Raw genomic sequence first — 14,449 nt, forward strand, 5'->3', positions numbered from 1 at the left:
ACTAGTTTCACTTACGTCTTTAAACACAGCTGCAGTTACTGATTTACATTGTTCTTAACCTTATACGGACAGTGAACAAAAAGGGACTTCTGTTTCTTATCACAATCCCCCCTTTTCCTTTTTACTCTTTTTGTTCATTAAATCTAGCTAATTCCCTTCTACTAAGTTCCAAATGCTTTTCTGTCTTTATTCCAGACAGGGGTTCATATTTAGCTCTAATTAGCATTAAATGAGCGGCTTCCAATCTTCCCTTAACTATGTTAATGAGCTTATTAAAAATACATGCTCCAAACGTCAGGGTCAAAATAAACAATATCAAGGGTCTTGCTATGGTAGACAACAAGGTAGTTAACCAGGGAGAATGATTAAACCATGACTCATACCAACTTTGCTGAGTCTCTCGTTCCTTCTTCCGTTGTTCCAGCTGCTTTCGAAGTTCAGCCATGGTGTCTATAACTATGCCGGTATGGTCTGCATATGTGCAACATTCTTCCCTTAAAGCCACACATAATCCTCCTTGTTGCAATAATAATAAGTCTAACTTTCTGCGATTCTGCAGCACTACTTCAGATAAAGACCTTAATGATTTTACTAAGCCATCAATTGCCTTTTCCATTCTGTTCAAGTCTTCATCTACTGATACCCTTAAAGCTCTCATCCCTTGCTGTTGTTGTATTAATGAAGCTGCTCCAGTACCAATCCCAACTCCCCCAACACTTAATAATACTGCTACTGTAAGTGCTGTAAAGGGTTTCCTTTTTGCTAGGTGATGTTCAGGGGTAATTTGGTGTTTCGGTACGTAGTCCCTCGTGTGATATGATATACGAGGGATAATAAGAACCTGAACACAGTATTCTGATGTTTCATTAAAGTGTTGGATGCTTAAACAGGGAGTAATTCCTAAATTGTTGCAGATCCATTTAGCATTTGCTGCAGGAATAAGCTATTGAGCAGGTTTCCGGATATCATGAATAGACATTCTTACTTGACAGAGATGGTCTTTTTCTGGGGGTACATTTCCTACGCACCTTCCCTTCCCTATCACTTGAGTCAGTGATAATCCGGGGGTGTCCTCTCTTCCTTTTTTCCATAAACATTCCCTGGGGTTTGTTCCATTGATTCGTTTAGATTTTGCTGTGGAGCCCAAGGCCTCATATAGGGGAGGTCTCATCATATAACATAGCCAGCACCCCTCTGTCAAATTCGGGTACGTATGGTTTAATACCGTGACGGTAGCTTGTAATGTTTTCCACAGCGCATTGTATCCTCTAAAGGATTGATAGTTTTCAATTTCAACTTCTGTCTCATTTTCTGTCTCATTTTTCCCTGGAACTAAGATTTTAGTCTGATTTTCTGTACTCTCACCCCCTATAACTGGATTTGGCCCTATCGGCTCCAAATCATATGGTATAGGTTCCTTTTTTATCTGGATCAAATTTCCGAAATCACGCCCATCTTTCCAGTGCCTAATTCCCCACGTCCGGCCTATCAGCCATCCTGCGTCTTCTGGTTGAGAAGCATTTAAAAATATAAATGTACAATTTCCTCGACAACTGGGGGAATTACACCAGCCAGAATCCCATGACCATGGGGTTTTACAACCTTTAGGACTCCAACTTTACTTTAAGAAATTTGTCAGGCCCAGCTCCCGGTTTCTATCCAAATGCAATGGTCTTACAACCCCAATATCCACAATAATATTCTCCCGGATAATTACAATAGGACCTCCCGGGATTTGAGGCAGGGCACATATAAAAGCTTGTATGATTTAAGGGACCACAATGTTGTACTTTAGTTAAATTACAAACTCCTGCTGTAAAACTTGGGGCTTCAGAGGAGATGACAGACTGGAGCTCATGCTTTGTATCATGACTTTCCCATCTACTTAAGGTCCACTTAAAAGGTTCATGGTCAGCTGCTATTGGTTTTATAATAAATCCTAAAAATATTCCCATTACACATACCTTTAGAGTTGTGGGTTGCTTATGGCCGAAACTAATTTGTTGTTTGTAAATTCTTTTTGTTTTATTTCCCTTGTTACCCTCTTTTCGGCCTGGGGTTCACACGTGGGTGAGTACCTTAGTGGTAACTAAATTGGGAGGCTCTTTTTCCCCACTGTTCACCCTTCTGCCTCGCCCCCCAACTAGATTGCGGCTAGCTGCGGGGTAACCCATCTTCACGGCAGCAAGGATGTTCTTCAGGGGTAGAGCTTGCTCCCCTCCTCCACTTTCTTCTTGTGGCATGCCAATTTTTGTCCTTTACTGGTGGGGTGTCACACCTCAATCCTTTTACTTGTTTTCGGCACTCCGCCTTCACAATATCCGTGTTATACGGTCCCACAGGCTCGTTAGAGTGATAACAACAAAGTTCGGGGTTTATACCTTTAGAAAATATTTGCCACCAGGATGGGGATCCCACTTTAAGCTCTCGAGCTGCTACTTTCTGACTTAGGGCCAGGGCAGTCAGCTCGCGCTGTTCCCCCCAACAGGGTTGACACACACTTCTAGGAGCCCGCCCTCTTCGGCAATGAACCCACCACAACTCTTTACAGATTTTACAACAAAAACATATAAATGGATAACAATTACAATCTAACCAACTACAAACTATTCTTATATTATTGTGATCAACATTTTCTTCCCCATTATATAACTTATCTTTATTTATTAATCTTATTTCTCGATAGTAGGGTTGTTGGGTAAGTTTTTCTAAATATTCACAATATCCAGGTGGTTCTGAAGTTCCAATCAGTTCTTTCTGCAACACTCAATTATCCCCTACCCAAATGTCCCCAGCGTCCATTTAGGATAAAGTCCTTGTTAAAGTAAACTTCAAATCTCCAGGTGTTCCTTTGATATTCCACTGAGGATCCTTGTTTTTGGAGAATTCTGATGGATTTATGGGTCCTTTTATTCGACTAGCATGAGTCCATCCTTTCTCTGCTGTTCGTACTGCCGTATCAGTGGTGAGTAGTACTAAATACGGTCTCTCCCACTTCGGGGTTAACGGGTTCTCTTTCCAGCTCCGGACCAGGACCCAATCTCCCGGCTGCACCTGGTGTAACATAAGATCTAAAGGTGGTCTTTGGGCCCATATTCCTTTCTCTCACAATTGTTTTCTGTATTTCATTAATACAGTAAGGTACTTGTTTAAATGTTGATCATCAATGTTAGGATTATTTTGTACCTTTTCTAAATTGTATGGCATTCCATATAACATTTCAAAAGGTGACAATCCGATATCAGCCCGTGGCTGAGTCCGAATATTTAATAGGGCCAGCGGAATACATTTCACCCATGACAATTTGGTTTCCAATACCAATTTTGTTAATTGCTTCTTTATTTCCCCATTCATTCTTTCTACCCTTCCTGAACTTTGAGGATGGTAAGGTGTATGTTGCTCCCATCTAATTCCTAACACTTCAGCCAATTCCTGTGTTATTTTGGATGTAAAATGTGGACCCTTATCTGAGTCGATGGTTTCAGGTACCCCATATCTGGGCACTATTTCTTCCAGCAAAATCTTCACAACTGTTTTGGCAGTTTCCCTGGTTGTTGGGAATGCTTCTACATAATGTGTTAAGTGGTCCACTATTACCAGAAGATATCTGGTTCTTCCTACTTTGGGTAGTTCTGTAAAATTTATTTGTAAATTTGCAAATGGCCTTTTTGACACCGGTCGTCCCCCTGGAAGTAGTTTTCTTAGGTTGCTACGATTGACTCGAAGGCAGGTGGGACAGTTTTTGGTAATGTGTTTAGCCAAATTCTGTACTCCAATGCTCATAAATTTGGTTGCAAAATGATCAACTAATCCTTGGGCCCCCCAGTGTGTTCCTGGTCGTGTGTGTGTCCCTTGGTGTAGTCTATACAGCATTCGTTGGGCCACTGCCTTAGGTAATACTTCTCGCCCATCTTCCATCACCCATCTCCCCTCTTTTTCCTTTATTCCCATTTTTTTTTAATTTCTCTTTTTCTTCATTAGTAAATACCAACTCCACTTCAACTATCTCATTCCCGAGTGTTTCCTTAATCTGTGGCTTTTCCTTCAAAGTCATCTCTTTTATTGCTACTCGCTTTGCTTCCTGATCGGCAGCATTATTCCCTCTACTTTTAAAGTCCATTCCTGATTGGTGTCCCTTCAAATGTACTACAGCGATTTTCTTTGGTCCTCTGAGTGCCTGTAGTACTTTTACTATAAGTTTCTGATGAATTAATCCTTTTCCCTGGGAATTTATTAGTCCCCTTTCTTCCCATAGTTTTCCAAAGGTATGCACTACTCCAAACCCATATTTAGAGTCGGTATAAATTGTCCCTTCTTTTCTCTTCAAAAGTATCAAAGCCCGAAGTATTGCGTATAATTCACATGCCTGAGCTGACCAAGATTTATCCAACGCTCCAGATTCAATTACCCGTAAGTCTGCTCCCCCTATTATAGCATATCCTGATTTCCTTTCTCCGTCCACAAATAATTTTTCTTCTTCTGGTAGTTTCTCCTCTTCTAAATCAGGTCTAATTTTAGTCTGTTCTTCTATTGTTGCTAAACAATCATGAATCAGGGGCTTCTGGTTCGGCTCTCCATATAGGAAAGCAGCTGGATTTTGTAGGCTGGTAGTTTCTAAGGTAAATCCTGGTGCTTCCAGTAATATTCCTTCATATTTCAAAAGTCTAGCATCCGATATCCACTTTTCTGCTTTTTGTTGCATTATGCCTCGAATATTATGGGGAGATAATACCTTTAAGTTGCCGTTAAAGGTAATTTTCCTAGCCTCTTCCACCAATAATGCACATCCAGCTAATGTTTGTAAACATTTGGGCCAGCCCCTACTCACGGGATCCAAAATTTTGGACAAATATGCTACTGGTTTCTTTTTCCCTGCCCAATCCTGTGTAAGTACCCCAAAGGCAACCCCTTCTTCTATATTCACAAATAGGAAAAATTGCCTTTTCAAATCGGGAAGACTTAAAACTGGAGCATGGACCAGACTGTCCTTTAGTATCTCTAATTTTTCGGTATCTTCTTCAGTCCATTTTAACAGTCCAGTTTGTGTTAATTTTTGATATAAAAATCTGGCTTTCCCACTATAATTTTCAATCCATTGTCTACAATATCCTGTGAGGCCCAATATTTGCCGAATTTGTCGTTTATTTTTTTGGTATTGGCAGTAGTAGAATGGCCTGAATCCTCTCAGGATCTATTTTCTTTTCCCCTTTTCTTAAATAATGTCCCAAATATTTTACTTCCTCTTCTACAAATTGAAGTTTGGTTTTTGAAACTTTTAAGCCTTTCAGCCCTAGGAAATTTAAAAGTTTTATACTCTCCTTTCTCACATCTTCCTCTTTTTCCCCTGCTAACAATAAATCATCTACATATTGTATTAAGGTTACCCCGGGGTTTACTTCATAATCCTCTAGAGTCTGTTTTAATGCTTGCCCAAACAAATTAGGGGATTCTGTAAACCCTTGAGGCAATACAGTCCACTTAAGCTGCTGCTTTCTCTCCGTATCTGGGTCTTCCCACTCAAACTTTTGCATAATCACTTTCTTCTTCACAAAAGGGGGTCTTGGTATTCACCCAGATGTTTAATTTCTGTTTTACCCAATCCTCTGATGATCCAAATATAGGCCAAAATACATTTTTTGAAATCTCTTTCCCGCCCCAAACTTCTACACAGTAATGTATCATTTTAGCCTTGTTTTTCCCTTGGGTATCTGGAAAATGTTCCCAGTTGTTCAATAAAAACCCCAGGGGACTATCTCTAGGTATGGGTGGGAGTTTGATATTCACAGGTGGCTTGTTCTTCCCCTGCCCCTGTCCCATTCTTCCGGAGTGCCTTCTGTCACACAGTCAACTTTCGCTTGCCCTGGTTCGTGGCCCAAGCCCTCGCGGGTCTAGACCCGCACTACTAAGGGTCCACACTCGCTTGGGGAGTCCGGCTGCCAGCTCCCCTCTCACACACACATCGAGTCACCGTACTCCGGGATCCCGACCCCGCCTGAACGGATCCCGTTACTTACGCGTCCTGCGTCTTCGTCCGGACCTTGTGCACAAAGCTTTTAAGGGGTTCCCTGGGCCCTCAATTCCCTTTGCTTTCCTTTCCTTAATTTTAGGTTCGTCGGTCGGGAGTAGGGCGACCTCCTAACCCCGAGGGCCACCAAAATGGTGGGGCGCCCCCCTCACGGGTAGAAAATCACCCCTATCACCGATCCGAGTCACGGCACCAAATTGTTATCAATGAGCACAACGGGCCATTTTAGCCAATTAAAATAGCAATTTATTGGAAAGAAAAGCAAAATGCAGCGCTGGGCGACAGGGGAGTCACCGCTCCACCAACTGCCGCGCCGACCACGGTTTTCAGTTCTCTTTTGAAGCACCCGCTCTTCTTCTTGAGTCATCCTCTTGGTGCTTATCGCGCGTGCTCCGGCAGTTGATAGGGGTTCGTTTTCTACCTTCTGGTGGTCGTTGATGAAGGCCCTCGCGAGTCTTCCTCAGTGTCTTCTTCTTGACTTGGGCTGCAAAAAGTTCTTACGCAACCTTATAAGTATTGATTGCAACACTATTTGTTCTTTATAACTAGTTTCACTTACGTCTTTAAACACAGCTGCAGTTACTGATTTACATTGTTCTTAACCTTATACGGACAGTGAACAAAAAGGGACTTCTGTTTCTTATCACAATCCCCCCTTTTCCTTTTTACTCTTTTTGTTCATTAAATCTAGCTAATTCCCTTCTACTAAGTTCCAAATGCTTTTCTGTCTCTATTCCAGACAGGGGTTCATATTTAGCTCTAATTAGCATTAAATGAGCGGCTTCCAATCTTCCCTTAACTATGTTAATGAGCTTATTAAAAATACATGCTCCAAACGTCAGGGTCAAAATAAACAATATCAAGGGTCTTGCTATGGTAGACAACAAGGTAGTTAACCAGGGAGAATGATTAAACCATGACTCATACCAACTTTGCTGAGTCTCTCGTTCCTTCTTCCGTTGTTCCAGCTGCTTTCGAAGTTCAGCCATGGTGTCTATAACTATGCCGGTATGGTCTGCATATGTGCAACATTCTTCCCTTAAAGCCACACATAATCCTCCTTGTTGCAATAATAATAAGTCTAACTTTCTGCGATTCTGCAGCACTACTTCAGATAAAGACCTTAATGATTTTACTAAGCCATCAATTGCCTTTTCCATTCTGTTCAAGTCTTCATCTACTGATACCCTTAAAGCTCTCATCTTTTGCTGTTGTTGTATTAATGAAGCTGCTCCAGTACCAATCCCAACTCCCCCAACACTTAATAATACTGCTACTGTAAGTGCTGTAAAGGGTTTCCTTTTTGCTAGGTGATGTTCAGGGGTAATTTGGTGTTTCGGTACGTAGTCCCTCGTGTGATATGATATACGAGGGATAATAAGAACCTGAACACAGTATTCTGATGTTTCATTAAAGTGTTGGATGCTTAAACAGGGAGTAATTCCTAAATTGTTGCAGATCCATTTAGCATTTGCTGCAGGAATAAGCTATTGAGCAGGTTTCCGGATGTCATGAATAGACATTCTTACTTGACAGAGATGGTCTTTTTCTGGGGGTACATTTCCTACGCACCTTCCCTTCCCTATCACTTGAGTCAGTGATAATCCGGGGGTGTCCTCTCTTCCTTTTTTCCATAAACATTCCCTGGGGTTTGTTCCATTGATTCGTTTAGATTTTGCTGTGGAGCCCAAGGCCTCATATAGGGGAGGTCTCATCATATAACATAGCCAGCACCCCTCTGTCAAATTCGGGTACGTATGGTTTAATACCGTGACGGTAGCTTGTAATGTTTTCTACAGCGCATTGTATCCTCTAAAGGATTGATAGTTTTCAATTTCAACTTCTGTCTCATTTTCTGTCTCATTTTTCCCTGGAACTAAGATTTTAGTCTGATTTTCTGTACTCTCACCCCCTATAACTGGATTTGGCCCTATCGGCTCCAAATCATATGGTATAGGTTCCTTTTTTATCTGGATCAAATTTCCGAAATCACGCCCATCTTTCCAGTGCCTAATTCCCCACGTCCGGCCTATCAGCCATCCTGCGTCTTCTGGTTGAGAAGCATTTAAAAATATAAATGTACAATTTCCTCGACAACTGGGGGAATTACACCAGCCAGAATCCCATGACCATGGGGTTTTACAACCTTTAGGACTCCAACTTTACTTTAAGAAATTTGTCAGGCCCAGCTCCCGGTTTCTATCCAAATGCAATGGTCTTACAACCCCAATATCCACAATAATATTCTCCCGGATAATTACAATAGGACCTCCCGGGATTTGAGGCAGGGCACATATAAAAGCTTGTATGATTTAGGGGACCACAGTGCTGTACTTTAGTTAAATTACAAACTCCTGCTGTAAAACTTGGGGCTTCAGAGGAGATGACAGACTGGAGCTCATGCTTTGTATCATGACTTTCCCATCTACTTAAGGTCCACTTAAAAGGTTCATGGTCAGCTGCTATTGGTTTTATAATAAATCCTAAAAATATTCCCATTACACATACCTTTAGAGTTGTGGGTTGCTTATGGCTGAAACTAATTTGTTGTTTGTAAATTCTTTTTGTCTTATTTCCCTTGTTACCCCCTTTTCGGCCTGGGGTTCACACGTGGGTGAGTACCTTAGTGGTAACTAAATTGGGAGGCTCTTTTTCCCCACTGTTCACCCTTCTGCCTCGCCCGCCAACTAGATTGCGGCTAGCTGCGGGGTAACCCATCTTCACGGCAGCAAGGATGTTCTTCAGGGGTAGAGCTTGCTCCCCTCCTCCACTTTCTTCTTGTGGCATGCCAATTTTTGTCCTTTACTGGTGGGGTGTCACACCTCAATCCTTTTACTTGTTTTCGGCACTCCGCCTTCACAATATCCGTGTTATACGGTCCCACAGGCTCGTTAGAGTGATAACAACAAAGTTCGGGGTTTATACCTTTAGAAAATATTTGCCACCAGGATGGGGATCCCACTTTAAGCTCTCGAGCTGCTACTTTCTGACTTAGGGCCAGGGCAGTCAGCTCGCGCTGTTCCCCCCAACAGGGTTGACACACACTTCTAGGAGCCCGCCCTCTTCGGCAATGAACCCACCACAACTCTTTACAGATTTTACAACAAAAACATATAAATGGATAACAATTACAATCTAACCAACTACAAACTATTCTTATATTATTGTGATCAACATTTTCTTCCCCATTATATAACTTATCTTTATTTATTAATCTTATTTCTCGATAGTAGGGTTGTTGGGTAAGTTTTTCTAAATATTCACAATATCCAGGTGGTTCTGAAGTTCCAATCAGTTCTTTCTGCAACACTCAATTATCCCCTACCCAAATGTCCCCAGCGTCCATTTAGGATAAAGTCCTTGTTAAAGTAAACTTCAAATCTCCAGGTGTTCCTTTGATATTCCACTGAGGATCCTTGTTTTTGGAGAATTCTGATGGATTTATGGGTCCTTTTATTCGACTAGCATGAGTCCATCCTTTCTCTGCTGTTCGTACTGCCGTATCAGTGGTGAGTAGTACTAAATACGGTCTCTCCCACTTCGGGGTTAACGGGTTCTCTTTCCAGCTCCGGACCAGGACCCAATCTCCCGGCTGCACCTGGTGTAACATAAGATCTAAAGGTGGTCTTTGGGCCCATATTCCTTTCTCTCACAATTGTTTTCTGTATTTCATTAATACAGTAAGGTACTTGTTTAAATGTTGATCATCAATGTTAGGATTATTTTGTACCTTTTCTAAATTGTATGGCATTCCATATAACATTTCAAAAGGTGACAATCTGATATCAGCCCGTGGCTGAGTTCGAATATTTAATAGGGCCAGCGGAATACATTTCACCCATGACAATTTGGTTTCTAATACCAATTTTGTTAATTGCTTCTTTATTTCCCCATTCATTCTTTCTACCCTTCCTGAACTTTGAGGATGGTAAGGTGTATGTTGCTCCCATCTAATTCCTAACACTTCAGCCAATTCCTGTGTTATTTTGGATGTAAAATGTGGACCCTTATCTGAGTCGATGGTTTCAGGTACCCCATATCTGGGCACTATTTCTTCCAGCAAAATCTTCACAACTGTTTTGGCAGTTTCCCTGGTTGTTGGGAATGCTTCTACATAATGTGTTAAGTGGTCCACTATTACCAGAAGATATCTGGTTCTTCCTACTTTGGGTAGTTCTGTAAAATTTATTTGTAAATTTGCAAATGGCCTTTTTGACACCGGTCGTCCCCCTGGAAGTAGTTTTCTTAGGTTGCTACGATTGACTCGAAGGCAGGTGGGACAGTTTTTGGTAATGTGTTTAGCCAAATTCTGTACTCCAATGCTCATAAATTTGGTTGCAAAATGATCAACTAATCCTTGGGCCCCCCAGTGTGTTCCTGGTCGTGTGTGTGTCCCTTGGTGTAGTCTATACAGCATTCGTTGGGCCACTGCCTTAGGTAATACTTCTCGCCCATCTTCCATCACCCATCTCCCCTCTTTTTCCTTTATTCCTATTTTTTTTTTAATTTCTCTTTTTCTTCATTAGTAAATACCAACTCCACTTCAACTATCTCATTCCCGAGTGTTTCCTTAATCTGTGGCTTTTCCTTCAAAGTCATCTCTTTTATTGCTACTCGCTTTGCTTCCTGATCGGCAGCATTATTCCCTCTACTTTTAAAGTCCATTCCTGATTGGTGTCCCTTCAAATGTACTACAGCGATTTTCTTTGGTCCTCTGAGTGCCTGTAGTACTTTTACTATAAGTTTCTGATGAATTAATCCTTTTCCCTGGGAATTTATTAGTCCCCTTTCTTCCCATAGTTTTCCAAAGGTATGCACTACTCCAAACCCATATTTAGAGTCAGTATAAATTGTCCCTTCTTTTCTCTTCAAAAGTATCAAAGCCCGAAGTATTGCGTATAATTCACATGCCTGAGCTGACCAAGATTTATCCAACGCTCCAGATTCAATTACCCGTAAGTCTGCTCCCCCTATTATAGCATATCCTGATTTCCTTTCTCCGTCCACAAATAATTTTTCCCCTTCTGGTAGTTTCTCCTCTTCTAAATCAGGTCTAATTTTAGTCTGTTCTTCTATTGTTGCTAAACAATCATGAATCAGGGGCTTCTGGTCCGGCTCTCCATATAGGAAAGCAGCTGGATTTTGTAGGCTGGTAGTTTCTAAGGTAAATCCTGGTGCTTCCAGTAATATTCCTTCATATTTCAAAAGTCTAGTATCCGATATCCACTTTTCTGCTTTTTGTTGCATTATGCCTCGAATATTATGGGGAGATAATACCTTTAAGTTGCCGTTAAAGGTAATTTTCCTAGCCTCTTCCACCAATAATGCACATCCAGCTAATGTTTGTAAACATTTGGGCCAGCCCCTACTCACGGGATCCAAAATTTTGGACAAATATGCTACTGGTTTCTTTTTCCCTGCCCAATCCTGTGTAAGTACCCCAAAGGCAACCCCTTCTTCTATATTCACAAATAGGAAAAATTGCCTTTTCAAATCGGGAAGACTTAAAACTGGAGCATGGACCAGACTGTCCTTTAGTATCTCTAATTTTTCGGTATCTTCTTCAGTCCATTTTAACAGTCCAGTTTGTGTTAATTTTTGATATAAAAATCTGGCTTTCCCACTATAATTTTCAATCCATTGTCTACAATATCCTGTGAGGCCCAATATTTGCCGAATTTGTCGTTTATTTTTTTGGTATTGGCAGTAGTAGAATGGCCTGAATCCTCTCAGGATCTATTTTCTTTTCCCCTTTTCTTAAATAATGTCCCAAATATTTTACTTCCTCTTCTACAAATTGAAGTTTGGTTTTTGAAACTTTTAAGCCTTTCAGCCCTAGGAAATTTAAAAGTTTTATACTCTCCTTTCTCACATCTTCCTCTTTTTCCCCTGCTAACAATAAATCATCTACATATTGTATTAAGGTTACCCCGGGGTTTACTTCATAATCCTCTAGAGTCTGTTTTAATGCTTGCCCAAACAAATTAGGGGATTCTGTAAACCCTTGAGGCAATACAGTCCACTTAAGCTGCTGCTTTCTCTCCGTATCTGGGTCTTCCCACTCAAACTTTTGCATAATCACTTTCTTCTTCACAAAAGGGGGTCTTGGTATTCACCCAGATGTTTAATTTCTGTTTTACCCAATCCTCTGATGATCCAAATATAGGCCAAAATACATTTTTTGAAATCTCTTTCCTGCCCCAAACTTCTACACAGTAATGTATCATTTTAGCCTTGTTTTTCCCTTGGGTATCTGGAAAATGTTCCCAGTTGTTCAATAAAAACCCCAGGGGACTATCTCTAGGTATGGGTGGGAGTTTGATATTCACAGGTGGCTTGTTCTTCCCCTGCCCCTGTCCCATTCTTCCGGAGTGCCTTCTGTCACACAGTCAACTTTCGCTTGCCCTGGTTCGTGGCCCAAGCCCTCGCGGGTCTAGACCCGCACTACTAAGGGTCCACACTCGCTTGGGGAGTCCGGCTGCCAGCTCCCCTCTCACACACACATCGAGTCACCGTACTCCGGGATCCCGACCCCGCCTGAACGGATCCCGTTACTTACGCGTCCTGCGTCTTCGTCCGGACCTTGTGCACAAAGCTTTTAAGGGGTTCCCTGGGCCCTCAATTCCCTTTGCTTTCCTTTCCTTAATTTTAGGTTCGTCGGTCGGGAGTAGGGCGACCTCCTAACCCCGAGGGCCACCAAAATGGTGGGGCGCCCCCCTCACGGGTAGAAAATCACCCCTATCACCGATCCGAGTCACGGCACCAAATTGTTATCAATGAGCACAACGGGCCATTTTAGCCAATTAAAATAGCAATTTATTGGAAAGAAAAGCAAAATGCAGCGCTGGGCGACAGGGGAGTCACCGCTCCACCAACTGCCGCGCCGACCGCGGTTTTCAGTTCTCTTTTTAAGCACCCGCTCTTCTTCTTGAGTCATCCTCTTGGTGCTTATCGCGCGTGCTCCGGCAGTTGATAGGGGTTCGTTTTCTACCTTCTGGTGGTCGTTGATGAAGGCCCTCGCGAGTCTTCCTCAGTGTCTTCTTCTTGACTTGGGCTGCAAAAAGTTCTTACGCAACCTTATAAGTACTGATTGCAACACTATTTGTTCCTTATAACTAGTTTCACTTACGTAAACCATTTCTTTAAGCATAGCTGCGGTTACTTATTTACATTGTTCTTAACCTTATACGGACAGTGAACAAAAAGGGACTTCTGTTTCTTATCACAGGGGACATTTTGGGGACACCAAGGACCCTTTGGGGGACCCCATGGGAACTTTGGGGACATTCGGGACCCCTTCCGGGAGCCCTTGGGGACAGTTCCGCCTTTAGTCCCGCCCCCTCTATCACCAACCAATCAGCGCTCCCGTGCCGGGGCGCAGCAGCCAACGGCAGCGCGGGATGGGCGGGACTTCCGCTACCACGGGAACGCGCGGTGATGGGCGGGGGAGCGCTTCCGGTTTTTTTTTAATTCCCTCCCCCTGCTGCTCTCAGCCAATCAGCGCTCGAGGAGAGTGTTAAACAACCAATGGCGACGCAGGAAGGGGCGGGAGCGGCGTTGCCATGGGGATGGGCCCGTGTGGTTGCTGTGGCAACGGGAGCGGCCGGGCCTGAGGCGGGAAAGCGGGAAAAGGTAAAAATGGACGGAATAAAGAAACGGGAGTGGTGTGGGATGGGCGCGACTGGGAAGTACTGGGAGAGACTGGGATGGAACAGAGGCTGGCAACTCTGGGGGACGTTGGGGACAGCAGGGGCGCCCTTGGGGACACTGGGACCCTTCCAGGATGGGCCTGGGGCCTTTGGGGACCCTGAGTGACCCTGCCAGCGGCCTTTTGCCCATTTCAGAACCCGATTTCCCCTTCCAGGACTCCATTTCCCCCCTCAGGATCTCCTTTACCCTTCCAGGACCCCATTTCCCCCATCACGATCTCCTTTACCCTTCCAGGACCCCATTTCCCCCCTCAGGATCTTCTTTACCCTTCCAGGACCCCATTTCCCCCCATCAGGACCCCATTTCCCCCCTCAGGATCTCCTTTACCCTTCCAGGACCCCATTTACACCCTCAGGACCCCATTTCCCCCATCAAGATCTCCTTTACCCTTCCAGGACCCCATTTCCCCCATCAGGATTTCCTTTACACTTCTAGGACCCCATTTCCCCCATCAGGATCTCCTTTACCCTTCCAGGACCCCATTTCCCCCCTTAGGATCTCCTTTACCCTTCCAGGACCCCATTTCCCCCCATCAGGATCCCATTTCCCCCCTCAGGATCTCCTTTACCCTTCCAGGACCCCATTTCCCCCCTCAGGATTTCCGTTACCCTTCCAGGACCCCATTTCCCCCATCAGGATCTCCTTTACCCTTCCAGGACCCCATTTCCCCCCTCAGGACCCCATTTCCCCCATCAAGATCTCCTTTACCCTTCC

General features: G+C 43.3%; 1 long non-coding RNA gene across 1 annotated transcript; it reads right to left on the minus strand.

Annotated features, from left to right (window-relative positions):
- Positions 1–246: 246 nt before the first annotated feature.
- Positions 247–13,331, minus strand: LOC134055840 (uncharacterized). The gene is made up of 3 exons (XR_009934111.1): positions 12,585–13,331; positions 6,015–9,623; positions 247–3,054 (listed from the first exon to the last, which is right to left on the minus strand). It is a non-coding gene; the product is annotated as an uncharacterized LOC134055840 (long non-coding RNA).
- Positions 13,332–14,449: the final 1,118 nt, after the last annotated feature.

Source organism: Cinclus cinclus, chromosome 35 (genome assembly GCF_963662255.1).
Source record: "Cinclus cinclus chromosome 35, bCinCin1.1, whole genome shotgun sequence".
In the NCBI taxonomy this organism is placed as follows: domain Eukaryota; kingdom Metazoa; phylum Chordata; class Aves; order Passeriformes; family Cinclidae; genus Cinclus; species Cinclus cinclus.